The following is a 14,920-nucleotide window of genomic DNA, read 5'->3' on the forward strand; positions in this document are numbered from 1 at the left end:
AGTATGGAAGCTTAGATATATAAATAAACAATTAGTAACCTACTGCAGTTGGGTAATTCAGTGGTTATGAAGTTTAGCATAAAAACCAACTGGCTGCCCTGCCATGTTGTAGAGCTGGAGGATTCATCCAGCATTATTAGTGCATGGATGCAGTGTCTGCTCTTATTTCCTTAATTATGTGATGTGTAAAGAACAAAAGTTGAGCTCCACAGATTCTCAAAGTTTTTTCTCTGTTTATAGAGCAACCAGTTCTGACTTCCCAAAAGACATATTATTTAGAATTGGATAAATGTGCTTAGGGTTTGGAAAGTTTTGTTTGTTCTCTTCACCTAGCCATGCCAACTGTGTTCTAACTTATAAACACAGGTATATTAAATAATTTTTTAAAAATTCCAATACATTGTGTTTGTGGGAGTTATGATGTCATAAACATGTTGGATGTGTTATTAACATGAGCCCATCTAGAGAAAAAAGTGCTTTAACCCTTACATGAATACTAATCCAGATTCTTTTATGAATTTATTTCCTTCCATTATGTATAATTTTTCTTTCACTGTGTATCCTCACATAAGGCAGTAGTTTATTTTAAGTCTTATATTTCTTACTAGGATGTAAAACTTGACTGATTACATTTTGTATAATCCACATCACTGTAAGTGCTGTAGCTTGATTACTCTCCAGAGGTCTTTTCATGTTAATCACATTGGGATGGCTTTCTTCATGTGGTTAGGGCAATTATATTAAAGTCTGAAGAACCAAGGCTGTATGCTTTGGAAAGTGGCTGTTTTAACTGGATCTGAAAGTATAAGCTATTCCATACAAGTAAATGCCATGTAATGGAAACATAGGAAAAAAAATTTCAAAATTGTATGTGCTTTTCTTGCAGCTCACAAAATAACTTTTCATAAAGGCTGGTTCAGCTGTTACAAATAAAATATGTTTCTGATTCAGTTGCTTACTTCTTTTGGATGACAAAGTTACTTAACAGACAGCCTTTTGTTTTCAAAGCTATTAAAAGTTCTGGAGAATTAAATATCTATCTTCCTATTTATTGTAAAGAGACTTTAGCATCTGTCTGTTTCAGATGAGATACTTGATTCACTCTCTGAATGCCTCCAGCAAAGTTTACTACTTTGTGCAGGTGAAAAATTCTGATTTTTCTTTTCTATTCCTCAACTGCCCTGTTTTATTCTCTTTCTTCTTGTACAGGATATAAAAGGTCCATTTGTCTTTAACAAATGAATCCATTGTGTATTGTGTATGCTCTTTGTGCCTTTTTAGTAGCCTGTAGTAGTTTGTAGTTTTAGTAGCCTCTAGCTGTTGCTTCTAATCAGTATTCCTCAGAATTTTTAGTAGCCTTTAGTTATTGTTCCTGATCATTATTAACTTGCCTTACCTGCCTGGAGAAGAGCTCTGCCTGTGTCCCAAAAAGCTCTTCAGAGCTGCGCAGACTTTATCAAACACGACATCGCTCCTTTACAAAGCCTCTTGTCATTTCTGCATGATGGATTGCAAATTGCTCATCAGTCTGAGATTCTGTGCTGACTGCTTGTGCCACAGTATCTCCTGCCTCTCTTCTCCTTTCTTGGGAGGACTCAGCCTTAGCAACCTATTAAAAAGTGCAAGGCTAAAACAGATAAGCCTCAAGACAAAGTGGAAGTAAAAAGGGGCTCCTGAGATGAGTTGCAGAGACAGATGCAGTGTAGGAAGTGTGAAAGTGTAATTCAAGACAACAACCTTGTGCTGCTTCTCAGTTTTTTATAGGACCTGTAGCATGCCAGTACATCCTCAGACAGTATCTGTGCTTTTCCCTGACCTCTGAGCATAAAAAAGGGTTGCTGGCCAGTGAAACTGGCTGTGCCCTACAACTGCATAGCTTAGCTGTGTTTTGATGGGTTTGGCTTTATTAGTTACTGAATGACAATGACAGAATCTAAATCTTGGTCTGTGCTTTCTCCCCAAGGCTCTCTATTCCCATGATTTCCTGTTTGCAGTGTCAAGATCGTGGTCTTATCCTCACTTGTCAAACCCAGATAAACTAACCACAGGATCATGGAACCCAAAGAGACCTCATGTCTTTCCTAATGTTACAGCTGAATGAACCTGATGAGCTTCATCAGGCATTTTACTGTCCCAGTTTTCAGGTGTTTTCTAAATCTTCATCTGCCCTGTGCTGTCCATTGTAAGCAACAACAATTTAATAAGTGGAGAGCCAAAGGACAGGCCTTTTTGGATGCTCCTAGGCAGTATATACTGTATAATATTTCTGAGAATTTTGGGCATACAGCCAGTTTATTTAAAGGCATCAAAACAAAGACTAGGGTAAAAGTTTCTCTGTTAAACAGCCTAACATGAAAATTTTAAAGTGATAGAATGCTAAAATGGGTAGGTCTGGGAGCAAGTGTCTCCAAACACGTGGTAAAGTCAGCATTGTGCCTCCGTCAGCCACTCTGTTTTCCTTACCATATGCTGGCAAGGAGTCTGTGGCTCTTTGAGTATATCCTGTCTCTCAATCAAAAACAAAAGATTTCTATGGCCTGTACATTGTGCAGAAGTCTTCCCAACCATTCCATAAATCTTTTACATTTTTTTCACATACAGGTGGTTTACATTTTCCATTCTCTTTTATATCTGCATTGGATAAAGTTTTTTTTATCTTACAGCGACTTCAATTGAAAAATAAGCACCCATGCATTATGCCATTATATCACGTTTCTTTGTTTGAGAAGGAGTCTGAGGAGAACTCTTCTAAGTTTAGTACCTTTGCCTTAGAAATCTTGGACTTTGTAAACCTTTTTGACATGAAGTACTCATTGGAGGCTCTGTAAGAGTTAAGAATCAATAATTTATATGGGATTCCATCTGCACTTTCCAGGCAAAAACCTCAGAGGTGGAGGATAGTATTTTTTCTTGCTTTTTCTGGGCTCAGAAGAATGGTAATATTGATGTGGTTCAGAAAAAAGATGATTTAGTACCCTTCCAATTTGCTTCTCCAAAAGTACTTTCTTTGTTTTCATACTATAACAAGACGAGTACTTTCTTCAGCCAGTGCTGCCAAGAAGAGGGTGTAGCCTCCATGCAAGTCATTAGTTCATTAATTTAGCAGTCTAAACACAAAGTTTAGAAGGCAAAGTCATATCACTTGCAGTAATTTGGCTTTATCCCAGTATTCATGATAAGAAACAGTTTTGTTATGCTAACCCAGAGTTTGGTCTGGCTTGCCAGCCAGTGAAGATCTAGATTTTAACTGGGAAGAGTACCATGCTAGATTGTCATTCAGAAAATGATACTGCACAGGCATTGACAATCATTACATGGAATTTAGAGAAGCAAATAATTCAATAAATGTGAATGGAAAGGGGGCAATTACCACTGCATCATTGCTTCTCTTTTTCCACTCTCTGAATTTCTTCTTCAAGGGGACGGGGGAGGTTTAAGTTCTTTTCCTTTGCTCTCACAGACTGTAACATTGGCTCAGCACAGAGTGGAGGGAGAGTGAACAGCTGCATGAAGGCAGGAATAAATAAAGGACTGAAGGAGGACAGGAAGTCTTAAAACCAGTACTGTCACTAGAGATGTGTAAGATGAAATTGCACCTTCCACAGAGATGAAGATTTGTTAATATACCAGAACTCTCACAGAGACATTCTGTGTAAGTGTATATATCACGTGCCCTGAAAACACAGAGCTGGCTGCAGCAAAAAATCCAACTACTGAAAAGTTACAGGATTTCTACTTTTTTTTTTTTCACTTTAGTTGAAGAGTCTTTGCTGAATTCTAAGTGCTTCACTCTGAATTTAGAGCTTTGTAGATTTCTTTGGTGCTTTTTTTTAATAGTATATGTATTGTAAGTTATCATTTCATTATATGTCTGTTAATAATGTTTTTTATTAGAAGTATTGTAGATATTTTGTAATAAACATATTAAGACTTTTTTCAGTAAATTAATTACAGAGGATAGGAAGTTGTCATTATTTAATTGTTCACTGTTTCATAACTGATATTAAAAAGGATAATATGACTGTACAAAATTAAGACATGAGCAATTTAAAAAACATTTCAGAATTAAACCAGCTTGGAAATTATACAGTCTGATATGTTTGAAGTGTTTTACTTCACATAACTCAAAAGTATCACTTCAATATTTCTCACCAAAATTAATGATTCCTATTTTTTGCTCAAGATACACACACATTCTACCTCTGTCATATAGCAAGGTTGGCCTGGGTAGATGTGCTAGCTAACAGCTATGAACTTTTCTGTCTGCAGTGGGCAAGAGTAAAGCTGAGCATGCAGCCTTGAGCACACCGCCTCAGTTGTGAGAGGCTTTTGAAGAGTAAGTAAAGAAACAATCAAATAAAAAAAAGTCAAAGGAAAATAAAATATCATGATACCAGTATGCTGGATGTAAACCCCTAGTGTTATTTAACTACTTACAGTCTCTGTTGCTGGTTATTTGGTGCTTATCTGTTTTTTTGGACCTCAGCAAGCTGTGCATTTGTTTTTATTAATTTCACCAGATGGCTCCAGTGAATTGTATGGTCAAGATCTGACTCCCAGGGCCATTAGAGGGCCTGGTTCTTTCTGTATGGTAAGATGCTTATTGAGCTCTACCCATTTTCTGATACTGCAGTCATTTTGTTGTAATCAATTTTACACAGAAGAGGGTAGATACTTTTGAAACAACCACAAAAACTTTTTACGTCAACTAGAGAGTACGTTTACACAAAGCATTCAGTGTAAAGGTTGTAACATTCGACCTCTAATAATTTCTCTTTTGGTTTTGAGGCAACAGTCTTTCTACAAACATCAAAACATGTAATGCAAATAAGGGATTGATCATTCAGAATTTCACCTCTCTTTTTTTCCACCCCTCCTGTTGGAGCTCTGTTGTACCAGTTCTCTGATTATTTGGACCATTCCTGGAATTCTTGCTTTTAATTTAAAAATTCCAGAAATGTTGTCGTGCAGCTTGTCTTCATCTTTTTTGTAATTGCAAATGAAATAATTTTTGCTGGCAGAATTCACAATACAGAATAAGAGAATCTCTAACTGTCCTAACCAGCTGTGTATGCTCAGATTCAGTGTTTCTCATTTGGAAAAAAAAAAAAAGCACGTACATAAGATGTGGAATTTTGTGAAGGTATCCTGAGATCTATTCCAGTGGCAGACAGCAGAAAAGTAATAATGTGCATATACTTAGGGCAGTGTGATGCCAAACTTTTTAAAAGGGCTTATCAGAAATTGATGCTCTTTTAATTGGCAACTTTCCTCAGTTAGAGACACATGGACGCCTTCCTTTTACCTGTAACATTCATACTTTTACGTGCCTTCATCCCACACTTCTTTCCAGTTCCAAATCTGTCACTCATTTCCCACCTCATGACCTCTTTCCCCTTCTGCTAATTTCAGGAAAGCTTCTTTTTTTGGCGCAACAGTCATGGCAATGGCAAGTGTGGGTGTGGCACTACACTGGCCATGCCCAGATTTCTGCATGTGAGGCATTCATGTCTGCAGGTTAGATGGTAGATGAGGCAATAGGCATATTTTGGTGTCTGTGATCCATTTTCTTCAAACTGCTGTTGAGTATCATCATTTCACAACTGCTGGATAGATAAGTGGATGATAAAAATTGTGAGTTCCTCTATGGTACTGGATATATAAGCAACACTCTAACGAGAGTTCAGGCTAAGAAAACTGATGGCTGCAGAAGTGGAAGATGTCTCTCCTCAGAGCAGCTTGGCCCTATCTTCCCTGTGCCGTGTTTCATTGTCTCATTGAGCTGTGAGCTGCTGGGGTAGCGGGGAACCTTCCTGGATGGACCCTCTCTGATGGTACTAAGGGATACAGCACGGCAACAGAGATATCAATAAACACAGCTGTTAGGCAATAGTTAGCTTGTTTGCAGCTTTATGAGGAGAGTTGTGATGTTAAAATGAAGTTACCATTCCCCATGGTAAAGTCTTTAGCTCTTGCCTACTATGATCACATCACTTTGTTTTAGGGTTGACACAATGAATTTGGGAAGAGTACTGAGATTATTCTTGGGATACATGCCAAACTCCATTATTTCTGCTACATACCCACAGCAAGGAATCATTAAGATATTTGAAGTAATCCCTGACTGCCATTTTATGATATAATAAAATATGTTTATGCAACTGAAGTGTCTATTATGTGAGAGAAGGAAAATAATGATTAAGTAGTGTAACAATAGTGGCATACTGCCAGGGCTTTGGTTCACTCGCACTTTTTATAAATACAACTATGTTAACTAAACTTTAAAAACATTTTCAGTTTGAGACGTAAAATCCACAAAAAGTGACTATGCAGTAGTTCTGGTTTTGAGATGGAGTTCTGAATAGCTGCATTTGGTTCAAAAAGTTTGTTTGGGATATTCCTCCTAACATTCTTTTGAAAAACTACTTCTTGTAGAAAATTCTCTAGAAATTTGATTAACCCATAATAGAATATGAACCCCATAGAATATATATATAATATTATATTATAGAATAGAAATATTATATTATAGAATAGAAATATTAACCCCATAAACAGAATGTGATCAGTGGGTAGTAAAGAAATTGAGAATGGAGTAACTGTAACTTGGTGTGCTTTACCATTCAAACAGAATTATTTAAGAGAAAGTTAATTACCAAGGGAAAAGAAGATGTATAAGGAGAAGCAGCTATTGAAGAAGTAGTGGAAAGGGTAGTGCTCTTTCTTTGGAAGGTATACTGTCTACTGTGCTTTACATTGCTTTTTACACTTGACAACATCTTCCTGGCCCAGAGAAGTAGTGGTTAAATACTCTACACCCATATAACACCAAATTAATTGCATTGCTCTCTATATAATTTCTGGACAAGTCAGCACCCACTCTATTTCATGACAGCATTGGCCAGAGTTATCATCCAGAGACTTGAAGAAAGACGGTGAGATGAAATCTACATTTGCCCTTTGTGCTTCCTAAGTCTAAATGCAGGCAAGATGATCAGGTTCAACACTTGAAATTTCCATGTATTTTGAAGTTAAATTGGACAGATTGTTGTAAAGGTTTGGGTTCTAATGTATTCCTGCTTGTATCCAGCTTTAAGAAACTGCTCACAAATGTCTCTTTGTTCAATACAGGTGAGGTATCTCAGCCTTCACCTGTACAATACTTGCGGGAAATCTTTGCTGAATATGTTTTAATGTAATCTGTGCAATATAAGAGTATCCCAATTACATGTTGTGCGTCATCTTTACTGTGAAATATGTTATCTCTGGTCCAACCAAGGTGAAGAACAGAAAAAAGGGGAATCAGCAAAATGTGTGTAATGTTACTCTGCACACTGGTTTCCAAAAATTTGCTGCAATAAAAGGCCAGCACTGGTGTCATTTTTTTGACAGGCCTGGAATTATTTTCCTGCCTTTCACAATTCATGCCATAATCATTCTGTGTTTCAGTACTTTCACTTTCCTTGTTGCTCTTTCTTCTGCATTTTGTCTTGATTATGGAAGAATACCCAACCAAGGCTCAGGGTTGTTATAAACTGCCTTGAGATGAGTAGTTGTTGCTGATGTGTACTCTCTATGCTGGGCTTCATCTTTGTCTATCCACCACAGCAGGAAAAACCTTTCCTGTGAAGTATCTGTTTATAACCTCTAAGGTGCTATCAGCTTAAGCAGAGTATGGAACAGTAGTCAGCTGAAGGGGAAAGAGAACACTTTGTTCTCTTACAGAAAGGAACACTTCAGATTTCACATTTTATTGGCACATACATTATTTTGTGCTCATGGTGAGAGAAGAAGTCATGCAACAGGGGACCAAGAGAATATTAAATGAGCCAACATATTGAGGAGGTGCTTGAGAAGGGTAATCAAAACCAGGAGGGTTTGTTACTTCAGAAAAGGAAACACTACAAAGAATAGACTGTTCATCCTGGACATCACTTGAAATGTGCATGAAATGGGTGTGGGTTTGGTAATAAAAGCTCAGCTTACTTGACAATCTTCCAATAGCTTCCTGTGAGTTCCCAGAACAAAAGTTATTTAGAACTTCCATTCTGTAAATGAGCCCATGATAATCCTGGTATAGTTATGCTGGACATCTGCTTGGGCTTTGAGGTTTATCTTTCCTGAAGTGTCAACTTCAGGGGATGTGACATGGGTCTTGTAGGGTTCAGTTTTAAATTCTGGTTAAAATTTTAGCTGGGATCATACATCATTCTGGTCAGAAGTGATCCCAGGGAAGAAAATTAAGGACCATTCATAATGCAAGAGACAGGAACTGAAAATGTGTGCATGTCCTATGGTGTGTGCAGTGGTCTCTCTAGAACAGGTGGACTGATGTAGTACAAAGGTAGTGCACTATGGCTCCAAGTGGGATTCAGTGATACTTAAGATGAATCTGAGTCAGTATGATACCAGCGCAGTAAAGGAATTACAGTGAGCCAGAGTTCCTTCAATATGTGAATGAAACTCCTTTGGAACCACTGTGAGGTAAGAGTCTTAAGGACTAAAGTTCACCAAAAAGACATAAAGAGGTTTTTTCCTCCAAGTTACTGAGTGTATTATAAATTTGCCAGAAGTCGCTAGCTAAGACTTTAACAAATAATTCTGGCATGTGAGGTCCAGTCACCACAGCAGATCATCCCAAAGGCTTGCCAGGCAATAGGAAGGGAAGAATCCTGGGGCCCCTCTTCTTTTGAGTGGCTAGCACTACAATACCATGCTCTTTTGCAATGTCAGCTTTGAGCTTCTCATGGCCGGAAGCTTTGAATACTTTGCCAGGATGTCCTTGCTTTTTCCATGGTATTTGTTTTGGTTTACCTGCCTGCTAGGCTCCCCTCTTCCCTTACCTCACAACTAGATTTGCTAGTTTCTGAAGAATGAAGGATGTGGCTAGCAGCCTATTTCTGTACTTCATCAATGTTATTCTTTCTGTTTCCAGAGCAAACTAATAACATATGTTGCATGCATCCAAACTTTCTCAGGTTGAACTTGTCCTAGTTTTCAGTCATTTCTCAGTTATCGGTTGGGATTTTTTGGCACAGAGACAAGGGGAGGGGTACATGTCTCCCCCGTACCAGACATGAAGAGTGGGATGCTCCTTTTTGTGACATATCCCTCTGTCCCTCATAGAGATTTGATAATTTCATGGTTTAGATTGATCATAATGTTACAAATTTTTCACAACTTTATGAGAAAACCATCATTCCTGCAGTTTGGCTTCAATGATTCAGAAATTATCCCCTGAATTAACTAGCAACTGGCTGCCTTCTAGGCCCTGTACCTTCCTCTGGTTTCTCCTCATCTTGCTATCAGCTCATAGTCTTCTTCTCTCTGATCTTCATGTCACTGCTGCCATCTTCCTCAGAAGTGCATCCTGACTGTGCTCTCCTAAGACTTTTCCCATACCATCTCAAAAACCACACAGCACACTTTGTAGTTGGTGGCATGAGTCAGTCTGCAGTCCCACAACTCTGTCAAAAGAAAGATCAGAAATACTTCCCACTCTATTATTGTTACTGAGCCATTCTCAAGGCATCTACTGTATCATTAGTCCTGAAAGAAAATCCTGCTTTTGTAACTCTAGCTTTTCCAACACAGACAAATGCACAGAAGTGTTGTATTGGGTTTCTTCTCTGTTCAGGGTTTTGCTTTGGGTTGTTTTGTTGTTTTATTTGTTTGTTTGTTTGTTTGTTTAATATAAGGAGATATCCAAAGGCTCACCCACATATTTTATTCTATTGTGATCTTTTCTGCACCAAAGACAGGATCTACTAGCTAGTAGCATTATTATTTTATTCACATTAATTTTAAATGAAAAATGTATTCCTATCCTATTGTGAGTAGGAATGTCCTATTTCTGTAACTTATTTTATGCCACAGTCTTTGTAGAAAGCTGATTTGTACAAGAGCTCAGAGTACATTCCTTCCTCTGGTCCATCTATGCAAAAGATTTATTAATTATATTTTGTAATTTATTTATTTTGAGCTCCTTCCATGATACATGTTTTCTTGAGACATGTCACATGTCACCAAGTGTAGAGACTTGGCAAAAACATTGGAACTCTTTGCCCGCCAATCACACAGGCTTAAGAGAGATTTTTGGTTTTTAATTGTCTCATTGGATCAGAGTGTTTGGAGAACAGATGAGACCAGATTTAGGATTTATCAGAGCAAACCTAGCAAGTAGAAGTGAAGAACTGCAATGGGACTGCAGGCTGCACCACGACAAGAATTCTAAACAGGTACTGTGCTCTGGGATGCCAGAAAAACATACTAAGGGGTTAAACTGGAGACCTGCTTTATTCCGCTTATAAATCATGCTCAAACCTTAGTACATTTCCGCCAAAGGCCTGCCAGAAAGAGGCCCTGGAAAACAGTCTGTCTATGGAATGTAGGGATATACAGAGCTCTGGCCAATTTGATCACAAGTTGACACGTAGCCACATTCTGCAGCAAAGCACAGGTTTGTTGGACCAATAAAGAAGAGAGTGTTTTGTGAACTTCTTCAAGAAGTCTATCTTTCAAAATACGATACCTGGAGTGTGGGGATAAAGATGATGTGTAAGCTTTATATTTGTTGGAGTCTTGGGTCTTTAAGTCTCTGTCAGCGTGGGAATTCCCACTGGTAATCTTCAGGTCAGGCTGGTTTAGTGAAGATTTTAATGGAAAAAAAAAAAAGTGTGGGGGAATAACTGTACTAATTTCTCAGTAATTTTTGAAAATCTGACAAATCTCAAAATGTGATAAACAGTTTATAATCTTAGAGGACAGATTTAAAACACTACTTTGGAATGTGAACTGTATATACTTTTTTTTAGTCTTTTTGATTATGATGAGCCAGTGGAGTTTGCTGTAGATGTGCAATAATAGAGCTCTGTTCAAAGCTAACTCCCAGTACAGAAAAATTGAGCATTTTCTTGGGAAAATGGACTAAGAAAGATTAAGTTGGCATTTAGAGGTATGATGACCCTAAAGAAGCAAAGCAGTCAGTGGGACAGAGGACCCAGTGCCCAAAGCATGTGCATTTCCAAGGAGTTAACTTTGGATTAGCTGTGATGCCCTGGACCTCTCTCTTCTGTGTCCTGGCCCAAATGCCCATCAGTGGTTGGAATGCACAATGTGCCCCGGGAGAGAGGCTTCAAAATTCCTGACAAAGACTGAGCATGGCCCACTCTTCTGGACAGCTGGACTAGCTGGCACTAGCTTAGTGCAGATGAAGAGGTTATTTCCAGCAGGAACAGCCACGGCTTTGTCTTCTGTTATCCTCCAGTCCTAACAGGAAAGCAAGCTGGATGTGCTAAGGTTCTGCTTATTTCCCTTTCAGTTCCCTCTGCATCTCTAGGCCTGAAGTTAGCTTTGTGAAGCATTTCCTGTACTTGGCTGTTGCAATCTTAGGCTTGCATACCATCCAAGAGCCCTCCTTGCAACAAAGCAGATGAAATTAGGGGAGATACATGGGTCCTGGATCCAAATCCATTGGTCCAACTCCATGTCCATGGATGAGAAAAAGTTTACAGTATCGCAATACATAAATTTTTCAAAATTTTACTTGATATTCCTCCTTGGGAGCTGATAAATATCAGTCCCCCGACAAGCACTCGGGAGACAAGTACTACATTCCTGGTTAATTTCAGTGAAGCTCCCAGAAAAATAATGGGCATCTAACAGCTTGTAAAACATATAATAAAAAGAGCCAACAATTTAAAAAATTACACCATTCATCATTAAGCAATATCAATCAACTAACCACTTCCTTGCAGTCTGACAGGATGCAAGCCTGAAAATGTTGGCATATTTGGAGAAAAGCTGATACCTCTACAAGTTGTTTCTAAGTGCAGTAATAATCAGAAAACATTAAACTTCACAGGAGAAGAGGTTAAATGGTGTCTGGAACAAAGTTTCATGGACCACTCATCCTTTTTTTATTAAATCTGAAACAATTTTCTTTCAAAACTTCATTCCAGAATGCATTTTTCCAGTCGGGTTTTTTCTTGCAAAGCATACTGATGAAAATGTTTCATGATGTTTCATGATGTTTCTTTGCCTCGGTTGCAAGACTTAGTTTATCAGTCCTATCCACTGCCTGACAAAACTTCAAAGCCAACTGATAGTATCACCAGCTATAAAAAAACAACTTACAAAAATGCAGCCTCCTTATTTGTCATCTTCTGCTATATTCTGGTTAGTGGTTTTCATGTCAGCTGTGCATACCTCTGTGTTGCTTTCCATACTGTTCTGTGGATCTCTTCACTTTTCCTAGAAATGCTTTCCTGACCCTCCCTGAGGTGGAGGTACTTTTCCCATGTATCCTAACTTCAAACAAGGCTGCAGGTCTTGCTGGCTTCTTTGAACACCCTCAGCTCTTTGTAGGAAGTCTTCAGCATTCTGAGTATTCAGTGACTCTGCTCATAGACTCATCATTATTCTATTTTACCCACACCATTTAGGGACTGCTCTGTTGTCCTCCACAAGCAGAAGTACCCAAAGAAATGGCTTTGTTTTGCTCCAGTGGCTGTTCTTTCTCCAGTGGTCAGAGCTGTTGCTGCTACCCAGCATTTGCTCTTCAGATCCCAGCCATTCCAGTAGTACACACATCCACAGAGGCAGTCAGCAAGGCCCTGGTAAACAGCTCACACCTGGTATGTCAAACAAGAACAGAATTTACAGATTTTTGCATGGTTTCATCATCTGCAAGACAGAGAATTATCAGTGGCCTGTCAGTCTGAAACACCAAGAAACATATTTTAATTAAAACATAGGTAAAAAAACCCCTCCAGTTATAGATCATGCATCATTGCCAATAATGGTAGTATTTCAAGCATGCTTCCCTGCATACAACTTTTAAAATAGATGTATAACTTGTGGTGAAAGCACTTGATTTGCTCATATAGTGACTGACCACTGCACAATGACACCTCACTCAAAACCATTAACCTGAATTTTCAATTTCATTCTTTTTGATGGCATTGCAATGCTTGGTCAAATGTGACCCTTTTAAATTTGAAATCTTCTCCACTTTGCCTTTCTGTATTGCACTGTCCTGACCAGTTAAGACAGTGTTGTCAACACAAATACAGATCTAGGTTCAGTTGATACTGTGACAACTTTTAAACTTACTCACAGTTCTGTACCAGGAGTGTAGAAAATTCTTGAGGGCAGAAACAGTGGAACAGAGTCTGGTGGTGGGTTTGGTTTCTGCTTGTTTGTTTGGGTTGCTTGTTTGTTTGCTTTGAGGTTTTGTTGACTTGCTTAGGTTTGTTGGTTTTTTTTTTGTTTTTTTTTTTTTTGTTTTTTTGTTTTTTTGTTTTTTTTTTATTATTATCAGGGAAAGAAACGTAATTCTTTCAAGTCTAATTCTAGTTCCTTGGTGGCAAGTATCATGTGTGTTGAGTTTGATATTGAAGATACATACTCCATAAAGAATGACATAAAATATTCATCCTGAGTCCATAGGAAAGCTAAAAACTGCTTAAAGTGGTCCAGACAGAAGATAAGGTCCTCAGCTGCTCATGCTTTGTTCATCTCTATAAAACTTATTTGCAGATAAACTAACTGTGCATGGTCACCTTTAGCTCATGCTTCCTACTTCAGATGGCTGTGAACATCCTGAAGTATCCACTTATTTGGACCTTCAGAGCAATGGTAAAAATTTGTAGCTTCAGCATCTTCCATGAATAGTTCCTGCCACAGATGCTCTCAGGCATTACAACATTTTTGGCTCTGATACATTATTGTTAAAGAAGGACAATAAATGATGCAGAGAAAATTACACTTTGTGAAATGATCAGGCCAAGTTTTTAAAATGGGGGAGAAGGGGATTTCACTGTACACATGGATTCCTCATGCCTAGAAGTTCTGATCTTGTAAATATAGAAGAAAACAGATACTTTCACAAAACCTGAAGAGGAAACATGATCAGATCTATTAAAAACAAAGTTTCAGGAGTGCTGATCACCCTTGACTAAATGCTGGAATTACCATATAAGCCACTCATCCTCAAATTAGAATGAACAAACCACTAAGAATGTGATTGAGGGGATCATCTTTCAACAGAAAAACTATTTCACATTGCTTAAACATGTGAGTGTCCTATTTCTTGGCATTCAATAGATATGATTTATGATGACATCACAATATTTTTTATGAAAGCAATACTATTAATCTTAAAATATTGAAAAACTTTAGGGAAGGGTCACTAACATTTTGCTACTTGAAATATGTCAAATTGCCTGGCCAGCTGCCACAGGAAGTGTTGTATACCTTACTGCACCTTAATAGACAGTAGATCCCATGCTGTCAGATGTGACCTTTCTCTGTTGTTCAAAATTTAGGGGACACCAATAGTACTTTGAACAGCTGGTGAGCATGGCACAGACCCCATAATCTGAAACAAGATAGTAAAGTTTGTCAGATGCTCTGGTGCTCTTCAAAGCGACAGAACTGACTTCTATTATAACAGGTGATTTGTTTCAATCCTCATATATGTTTTAAAAGCTTCTTTTGACTTAAATATAAACCTCCTGTTTCCGTTCAAGGTCAGGATTTGATGTGTGCTATGGCCTGAATAAAAAACTCTGCCTGGCTTGCCATGGTCAGAGTGCCTGGGTCAGAGTGTCTGGGACCGCCTGCACCTTCAGCTCCAGGAGCATGTCATTCAGATGTCTTAACTTTGCAAAGTCCAGCAGAAGGGATAAACTGTAATATTTGCACCAGAAGCTCCTCACAGGTTTTGTACTGCATGCAAATATTTTCCCAATTCTAACATTCCCTGGTATATATGTTTCCACCAGGAGGGGAATGTCCAGTTGTGGCCTTCACCCATCAGTCACTTTGTGAGATTATAAATTATTTGAGAGGAAAAGGTAGTTAAACAACACTTTTAAAAACATTTATTCTAACTCATAACTATTGTGGGTTTATTATG

General features: G+C 38.3%; 1 protein-coding gene across 4 annotated transcripts in view; it reads left to right on the plus strand.

The window, feature by feature from the left end:
- AP3S1 (adaptor related protein complex 3 subunit sigma 1) overlaps window positions 1-14,920 on the plus strand; it is a 63,904-nt gene that overhangs the window by 42,733 nt on the left and 6,251 nt on the right. Inside the window, exon 7 of one of the 4 annotated variants that reach the window (XM_041400209.1) lies at window positions 4,521-4,547. The exons of 1 other annotated variant lie outside the window; for it this stretch is intronic. The gene's annotated coding sequence lies outside the window, so the exon portion shown is untranslated. Of the gene's footprint in view, window positions 1-3,460; window positions 3,647-4,269; window positions 4,369-4,520; window positions 4,548-14,920 lie in introns of those variants that run through there. 2 more of the 4 variants (XM_041400204.1, XM_041400206.1) reach the window with 2 other exon arrangements.

Source organism: Onychostruthus taczanowskii, unplaced genomic scaffold (assembly GCF_017590055.1).
Source record: "Onychostruthus taczanowskii isolate IOZ18803 unplaced genomic scaffold, ASM1759005v1 scaffold175, whole genome shotgun sequence".
NCBI classification, from domain to species: Eukaryota; Metazoa; Chordata; class Aves; order Passeriformes; family Passeridae; genus Onychostruthus; species Onychostruthus taczanowskii.